Source organism: Felis catus, chromosome C2 (assembly GCF_018350175.1).
Source record: "Felis catus isolate Fca126 chromosome C2, F.catus_Fca126_mat1.0, whole genome shotgun sequence".
In the NCBI taxonomy this organism is placed as follows: Eukaryota; Metazoa; Chordata; class Mammalia; order Carnivora; family Felidae; genus Felis; species Felis catus.
Window position 1 is genome coordinate 109161320 of NC_058376.1, and position 8742 is coordinate 109170061.

Genomic DNA, 8742 nt, shown 5'->3' on the forward strand with positions numbered 1-8742 from the left:
AGAAACTTGAAAAGACTAAAAGCAAAATGAGTCATTTTTGAGGATAGCATAACCTTGATTCTTAAAGCAGTCAATAAAACAAAAGAAAATTGTAAGTCCAGTTATGACAGAAAAATCCAGTGTAAAATTTTAGATAATGAAAACCAATCATATATTATAGAAATGTAATATGATCTAGTAGAATTTTTTCCAGGAATACAAGACTAACTGAAAATCAGAAAATCTATCATTAAAATGAATCACATTAGGGGCTCCTGGGTGACTCAGTCGGTTAAGTGTCCGACTTTGGCTCAGGTCATGATCTCATGGTTTGTGGGTCTGAGCCCCGCATCGGATTCCATGGTGACAGCTCAGAGCCTGGAGCCTGCTTCGGATTCTGTGTCTCCTTCTCTCTCTGCCCCTCCCCACTTGTGCTCTGCCTCTGTCTTTCAAAAACAAATAAATGTAAAAAAAAAAAAATTAAAAGAAAGAATCACATTAATAGAAAGAACTTGATAAATTTTAACATCTCTTGATGGAAAAAAAAAAGTACCTCACAGTAGATTAAGACATGAAGGAAACTCCATTAAGTTGGTAAATATTGCGTACAAAAACACTACAGAAAATATTTAGTGGATAAACTATTTATTTATTTATTTATTTATTTATTTATTTATTTATTTATTTAATGGAGCAACTTTAAATTCACTCCCTTTTAGATCTGGAACAACAGAAGAACATGGCATATAAGCAATGTTTACTGACCCACAAATAATTAAAGGTCCTGGCTAATGCAGAAAAACAAGAAATAGAAATGAGAGGGAAAAGAGTTTGGAAGGAAGAGCAAACTTGTTATTTGCATACAACATAATCATCTGCATAAAAAACACAGCACAATAAGCAGACAAACTCTTAGTATAATGAGAGAGTTCAGAAGCTTGCTAGTTAAAGGTAAACTTAGGAAACTCCACCATAGCAATAATTGAAAATGCTATAGAAAAACAGGCACGATAACAACAAAATTACATATAAAATTACATATTACATAGTTAGGAATCAATTACAAAGAATGCAAAAAATTATCATAAAAAATTTTAAACTATAAGAGAAAAAAAAATAAGGCCTGAATGATTAAAAAGCTATAGCATGTTAATGACAGAATGACAATGTTGTAAAGATCTAAATTTTCCTCATGTTAATCCACCAATTTAACACAATTCTAATAAAAAGTTCTTGTGGTGTCACAGTGGAGGATATTCTCTTAAACATGATAGTAAAATTGCAAAAATAAGGTAAAAATAGTAGACTTAGTTATATACAATTAAGGATTTCTATTAAAGAAGACTATAGGTAAATTTAACAGAATGAGGATGAGCTTGGAGAAGATATATACTGTATACTAACAAGTGATTAATATCTAAGATATGCAATGAACAAATCAGGAAAGAAAAGAAAATGCTCAAAAGAAATAAGCAATCCATAGAAGGAGAAATCTATATGGGTAACAAGTATGTGAAGAGATGTCCAATTTCAGTAGTAATCAGAAATGTAAATGAAAACAGTAGCAATCTCCTTTATAAGCATCATATTGGCGAATGTTAGAATGTTGGAAAATCCCAAGTGGGCAAACAGGAATTCTCACTCATCCCTCCTGGGAATGTAAAGGAACAATTTCTGAAGTACTTCATAATAATGAAATACTATATAGCAGTCAGAGGTAACAATATTATATCGATGTAGATGCAGTCATCACTGTATAATATTAATACATATTACTATTATATATATATTTTTAATTTTATTGTTTATTTTTTAAAATTTATACCCAAATTAGCATATAGTGCAACAATGATTTCAGGAGTACATTCCTTAATGCCCCTTACCCATTTAGCCCATCCCCCCTCCCACAACCCCTCCAGCAACCATCAGTTCTCCATATTTATGAATCTTTTCTGTTTTGTCCCCCTCCCGGTTTTTATATTATTTTTGTTTCCCTTCCCTTATGTTCATCTGTTTTGTCTCTTCAAGTCCTCATATGAGTGAAGTCATATGATTTTTGTCTTTCTCTGACTAATTTCACTTAGCATAATGCCCTTCAGTTCCATCCACGTAGTTGCAAATGGCAAGATTTCATTCTTTCTGATTGCTAAGTAATATTCCATTGTATATATATACCACATCTTCTTTATCCATTCATCCATTGAGGGACATTTGGGCTCTTTCCATACTTTGGCTATTGTGGATAGTGCTGCTATAAACATTGGGGTGCATGTGTCCCTTTGAAACAGCACACCTGTATCCCGTGGATAAATGCCTAGTACTGCAATTGCTGGGTCATAGGGTAGTTCTATTTTTAGTTTTTTGAGGAACCTCCTGACTGTTTTCCAGAGTGGCTGCACCAGCTTGCACTGCCACCAACAATACAAAAGAGATCCTCTTTCTCCACATCCTTGCCAACATCTGTTGCCTGAGTTGTTAAAGTTAGCCATCCTGACAAGTGTGAGGTGGTATCTCATTGTGGTTTTGATTTGTATTTCCCTGATGATGAGGGAAGTTGAGCATTTTTTCATGTGTTGGCCATCTGGATGTCTTCTTTGGAGAAGTGTCTATTCATGTCTTTTGCCCATTTCTTAACTGGATTATTCGTTTTTTGGGTATTGAGTTTGATAAGCTCTTTATAGATTTTGGATACTAACCCTTTATCTGATATGTTGTTTGCAAATATCTTCTCCCATTCTGTCGGTTGCCTTTTAGTTTTGCTGATTGTTTCCTTCGCTGTGCAGAAGCTTTTTATTTTGATGAGGTCCCAGTAGTTCATTTTTGCTTTTGTTTCCCTTGCTTCTGGAGACGTGTTGAGTAAGAAGTTGCTGTGGGCAAGGTCAAAGAGGTTTTTGCCTGCTTTCTCCTTGAGGATTTTGATGGCTTCCTATCTTACATTTAGGTCTTTCATCCATTTTGAGTTTATTTTTGTTAATATTATACATATTAAAAAAAAGCAATGGAATAATTCAATGCTATTTGTATACATTGAAATCACATTCACATATCTTTCCAAGACACCTGTAGATGCAATGATATACGTTAAGCACGTTAGAATTCATGCCTATGGGGCAAGGGGAAGGGAAATAATTGTGTGGGTTCTGATGGGGAAAAACACAGAAGTAAAACAAGAGAAGAGCTTTGCATGGATTGATGATGATAGCCTGAAACTGAAGAATATTGTACGCAACACTCTCTGTCCAAAGTCCAAAAGGAGGACAATAACAAAACAAAGTAAGGAGTGTGAAGCACAAGTCTGTGGGGGCTGAGTGAGGAATCCAAGTGTGGTAAAAGTGCAATGTAGAGAGAATTTCAGAGGGCTGAGCCTGTTTCACCTGACATCAGTATATACCAAACTCAAGGTTGGTTTTCAAGGTTCTTCCTGCAAGCCGTGGGTGCCCTAGTGAATTGTTCATGAAATGGGAATAATTTGATACTAAAAATATTAGAATTGCTAGATGAGTGCTGGGGTGCTATATAACAAAGTACCACAGACTGGGTACTTTGTAACAACAGAAATTTATTTCTCACAGTTCTGGAGTCTGGAAGTCTAAGATTAGGGTTCCAGCATGGTCAGGCCTGGTGAGACTCTCTTCTGGGTTGGTTGCACACTCCTGTCTTCTCTTTCTATCCTCACATGGCAGAGAATAGATGAGTCTCCTGACTCATGAGGGCACTACTCTCCATCATGGGGGCTCCACTCTCATGACCTCATTTAATCCTAATCATCTCCCAAAGGCACCACCAACGAACACTATCGCATTGTGGGGTAGGGTTTCAATGTATCAATTTGGGAGGTGGGAGACAGTGGCATTCAGTCCATTCACATGCTATAAGGATTCATTGGCAGTGTATTGCAAGGCAATTTGCAGGGAGCACATTAAGCCTCTCTTTCCACAAAAGAGCTCTTTGAGGAGAAGTAACAAATGCACATCTCTCTCTATGACCCTTGTAGTATTTTATTTGGCCATCCTCTTATTCATCCCACCACTTGAGAGTGGTTCCTCTTCACATCAGAGTGGCATATCCAGACTCTGCATGCAGGGGTAAAGTGGGCTTCAGTCTTGGCCCACAGCTTTGCACAGGGCTTGGTATCCAATCATAAATTAGTCCCTAAGGGGGCATGAGAACATCCCAGTAATTTGTTCTGACAAAAGCTGGATTAAACATTTCCAGGTCATTTGGTGCTCAGTGTGGCTCAATTAGGCACACCCGAACCCACAGGCATCTGGCTTTTTGTACTTTTGGAGAACAAACCAACATGAGAGAGAAAGTCACCACAGCAACTAACTCCATGTGGCTGGGAGACAGAAAGTCATAAACACTGGATTCTTCCCAGCCCAGCCCTGGGACAGACTCCATTTATGTACCATTTGATGCAGTGAGCTTATTAGGTTCTCTTAGATGGCTATATGCATTCCACAAGAACATGAATTTGCTTATTTTTTTTAAAATTAGACTTTAAGGTGCCATTATTAATACAAGCACTTCTATCAAGAATGTCAGATCTCATTTTTATTTTAATTTCAAATCTCAAATTTATGTTCTCTGCTATTTTTAATTCAAAAGTATTATGTGATTCATCACACAGCATGTGTTACTAGATTCCTTAGGATTTCATATATTCTAGCAACTTCTAATGGTTTACATAAACATACCTGGCGTGCATTAAATGAAGTTTAGTCATTTTAAATGCAGGGTAGTCTCCACTGCATTTCTATCTTTTAAAATTTGTTTGTTTTTTTTTTTAATTTTTTTTTCAACATTTATTTATTTTTGGGACAGAGAGAGACACAGCATGAACAGGGGAGGTGCAGAGAGAGAGAGGGAGACACAGAATCGGAAACAGGCTCCAGGCCCTGAGCCATCAGCCCAGCGCCGACGCGGGGCTCGAACTCACGGACCGCGAGATCGTGACCTGGCTGAAGTCGGACGCTTAACCGACTGCGCCACCCAGGCGCCCCTTGTTTTGCTTTTAAGCTAGTGGTTTCATTATTTTTCTTTTTAACACTCAACTTATTTAGGGTTTAGGACCATTTTTCCCTGTGACATTAGTTTCAAACTAAGTTTTTTGCCTTGAATTATTTTCCTGATGAATTTTGGTCATGATGGAGTAGGCTGAATAAAGCTGTGAGTTAAGTATATTTCCCCCCACTTAATCCATTTGAACACCTTTATATCAGCTTAATATTCCATAATATACAAACAGCTGAGATATTTTCCCAATTGTTTTCAGATTTGATTACCTAAAAAAGTTTTATAACTATTTTTAAAGGGGGATTAAAAACCAATAACAGTGGTGGTCCTTAAATATCAAATTAGAATTCTTACTGAAAAATTAACAAGTGAAATAAATCAGTCCAGTGTCTGATTGCACATCAAATGATAAAGATCAACTTCCCCTTTGTGGAAATGCTAAAGCTGTTCTCACTGCACTTCTCTTCCTGTCCTTTGACAATTTGAATGAAATATTATTTCAGTGGCTAGATATAAAGCTAGCAATATATGTACATGTGTAATCCTTTAGAGTTGCAAGGAAACTACCAGTTGCTTGTCTAGGTGACCACTGAATAGTGTCTTAGAACTTCCAAAATTAGAGGTTGTCTCTGAAGGCAGGATTAGAAGTTATTGATATTGTTTCTTTGCAAGAAGGTGGATATTTTAGGGTTCTAAGTCAAAGGATTTTGTCGTCTCTTTCTCCACTACCAAATACAGTGCTAAAAAATGTTGTCTATCCTATCTAGCTTCCAGTTTTCTGGCAAAAGTGAGATTTAAAGATATAAATAGCTCTGGAACCCAAGGTGGCAGATAGGGGATAGGATACAGCAGAAAGGTTTTGCTCTCCATTCTCAAGTCTTTGGCAGAAATGCATTGGTTGTTCCAAGAGTAACAGTAGTAACAGAGAGGTAGTCTGATCCTTTTCAAACCTTCTTCAGAAGAAAAATTTGGGTCCACTATGTCTGTCAATACTAATTGTCTTAATTCATTCAGGACAATGGGAGATGAGATTCTTTCTTTCTTCTAGAAGAATTATAGATAGCAAGTCAGCACAATCTTCCAACAAAGAGTTCTGAGCAAGGTATTTGGCAGATATTACATTTCTCCTCCCTCAGTATATTTATCTTCTGGAGAACAGTCACACAGATCTTCCTGTACCTTGCTTACAAACAGTGGTTATAGTCTATTAACCTCCTTTGTTCCCTGAGGAAGAGAAAAATAATTACGTAGGTATGTTAGATTGTCCTAAGGTTTTTGAGAATCTCTTCTAACATTCTTCACCTTGATTGTATCAATTGGTAACCAATGTCTGTGACAATCTTTGGTGCATAAAATATTCCCTTATTTGATCTGTTAAAGTTAAATAAAGATGGATAGTTATGATTGCCTGCCTTGATAACCAACTCCCAAGTCAAATTAATGCAGAATTTCTATGCAAGACTACTTTCATCCCAGCTGTCTGGAGATTACCATTACAGATTTCAGATTGCTCACGTTTATTCAACATATTTGGCTTGTTGCTTTCACTTAATTTTCAACTTTAGAATTGGTTTTATTGTGTTTTCTATTCTTATTACAACAAATAGGATTCTTCTAATTGAGTCCAATTTAAATGGAGTCTGAAAACTGAGGCAAGTGCCAATTTACCTCAGCATATTAGATTTGAAGCTGATGTCATGGCCTTAATAAGCCTTAACTTAAACACTGTATGTGATTTTTGAGCAACACCATTTCCTTCTGTAAATTGGGTTTTACATTAATTATAATCTCTTATATGTCACCGTATGTCTTGCATTTGCAAAGCACTGGCTGTAACATTACACAGTTTATTTAAATTGACACACAGTTTTTCAGTATTTACCACTTTAATTATTTGGTGATTATTTAGTGCCTAAATTGGAACCTTGGTCATTTAAACATAAAACACTTATTGGAAGGTTAGTCCCCTGTAACTGCTAGAATCAAGCATTTACTAACAGCTGCAATATGTTTTTGAACCTCCTATCCCTCCAAGTATTAGGGCAACATAACTTTCCCAAAAGGCCAGGGTAGCTGTTTCTTGTATCCCTGACAAATGATGATCCTTTTTCTTCCTGAACATCTATAGAGACAAGAAGCTGACAGCTTCCCAAAGCAGGCATTAAGGCACTAGATGCCACAAAAGTGTGGGCATAGGGAGTGGTGGAATGAGTGTACTATAAGAACAGAAAATCATACTTGAAGACTGAGATCTTAGAGTTTAAACTTGAGCAATTGAATTATTCTCCATATTCACAGAATTCAAGCCACACACATTGGGTGATTGAAATGGGTGGAGCCTAATGATGTAACTGAAGTTTAGAAAGTCTTAGAGATGGGAGGCTCCCTGGTGAGTAAGTCTCCCTTGTGGACTCAGGTTCTCCAGATGATGGGAGAAGTAGTTGGGGCATAAAGTTGTGGAAAAGAAACCTGGAGGTCAGTAATTGCCATTAAAAAAAGAGAGGGGGGGCGGTGCCTGGGTGGCTCAGTTGGTTAAGCATCCAACTTTTGATTTCAGTTCAGGTCATGATCTTACAGTTTATGATTAGAACCATGCTTGGGATTATTTCTCTCTCTCTCTCCATCTCTCTCTGCCCCTCCACTGCTCACATGTGCGTGCGCTCTCTCTCTTTCTCTCTCTCAAAAATACATAAATGAACATTAAAAAAAAAAGAATAAAGGAGCAATAAAGTTGCCACTCCCAGTGCTATTAGGATGATTTCATATTTCTCAGTCACCTATCTTTCCTGAATCAGGATTACTACTGTGTTCTATTTCCTGAATGCCATTCTTCTATCTGTACTTTAAGAACTGAAGGCTTTTCCAAGAACGACCAGATGTAACACCACTAGAAAAAAGTCATGATGTACCTTTTTCACATAGACTTTTCAGTAAAACAGTTACATAGTGAGTTGATATGCTTAAGTTCTATTCACTCAGCCCTAGGAAAAAGAAAACAAAAAACACTTCTCCTACAGAGAGATAGACAATCTTAGGTTATCTTAGTGTCAAAAGGCAGCACTTTTTTCTTAAAGAATTTTTAAAGTTTATTTATTTATTTTGAGAGAGAGAATGAATGTAGGGGAGGGGCAGAGAGAGAGGGAGACAGAGAATCCAAAGCAGGCTCCAGGCTCTGAGCTGTCAGCATAGAGCCTGACACGGAGCTTGAACCCACAAACCGCGAGGTCATGACCTGAGCCGAAATCAGATGCTTAATAAACAGAGCCACCCAGGTGCCCCTGATTTGGACCTCTTTAAGTCTCCTTTCGAATCTGGTTTCCTCTTATTCCAGTCCATCAGAAGATACACTGGCTACTATAGAATTGTTGCAGAGATTGGATATTTTTGACTAAAATGAAATTTTTGGCTTCTGTATTAGTTTTAGTTATCAATGTGATCTTATTACTTGGAAGCAAAATCGACCATCAGAAAAGTGAGAAATTTAATTTTTGAGGAGGCTTCAGAGGAATGGAATAGATAATTAAATTGAGGCTACATGACTAAATCACTGCGAAGGCTTGTCTTGCCTATAAAAATGGTCAGTCTGTTTTTATTTTTAGCAGAAAAGCTGGGACATTGAACAGAGATCCTTGCCTATCTTCACTTCTCCTTTTTGTGGTAACAGGGATTTGCTTCAGCTTTCTGCATCTTCCCCCAGTAGAATAAGGTCCCTGCCTATTCCTGAGGATTCAGGTCAGACCAAGACAT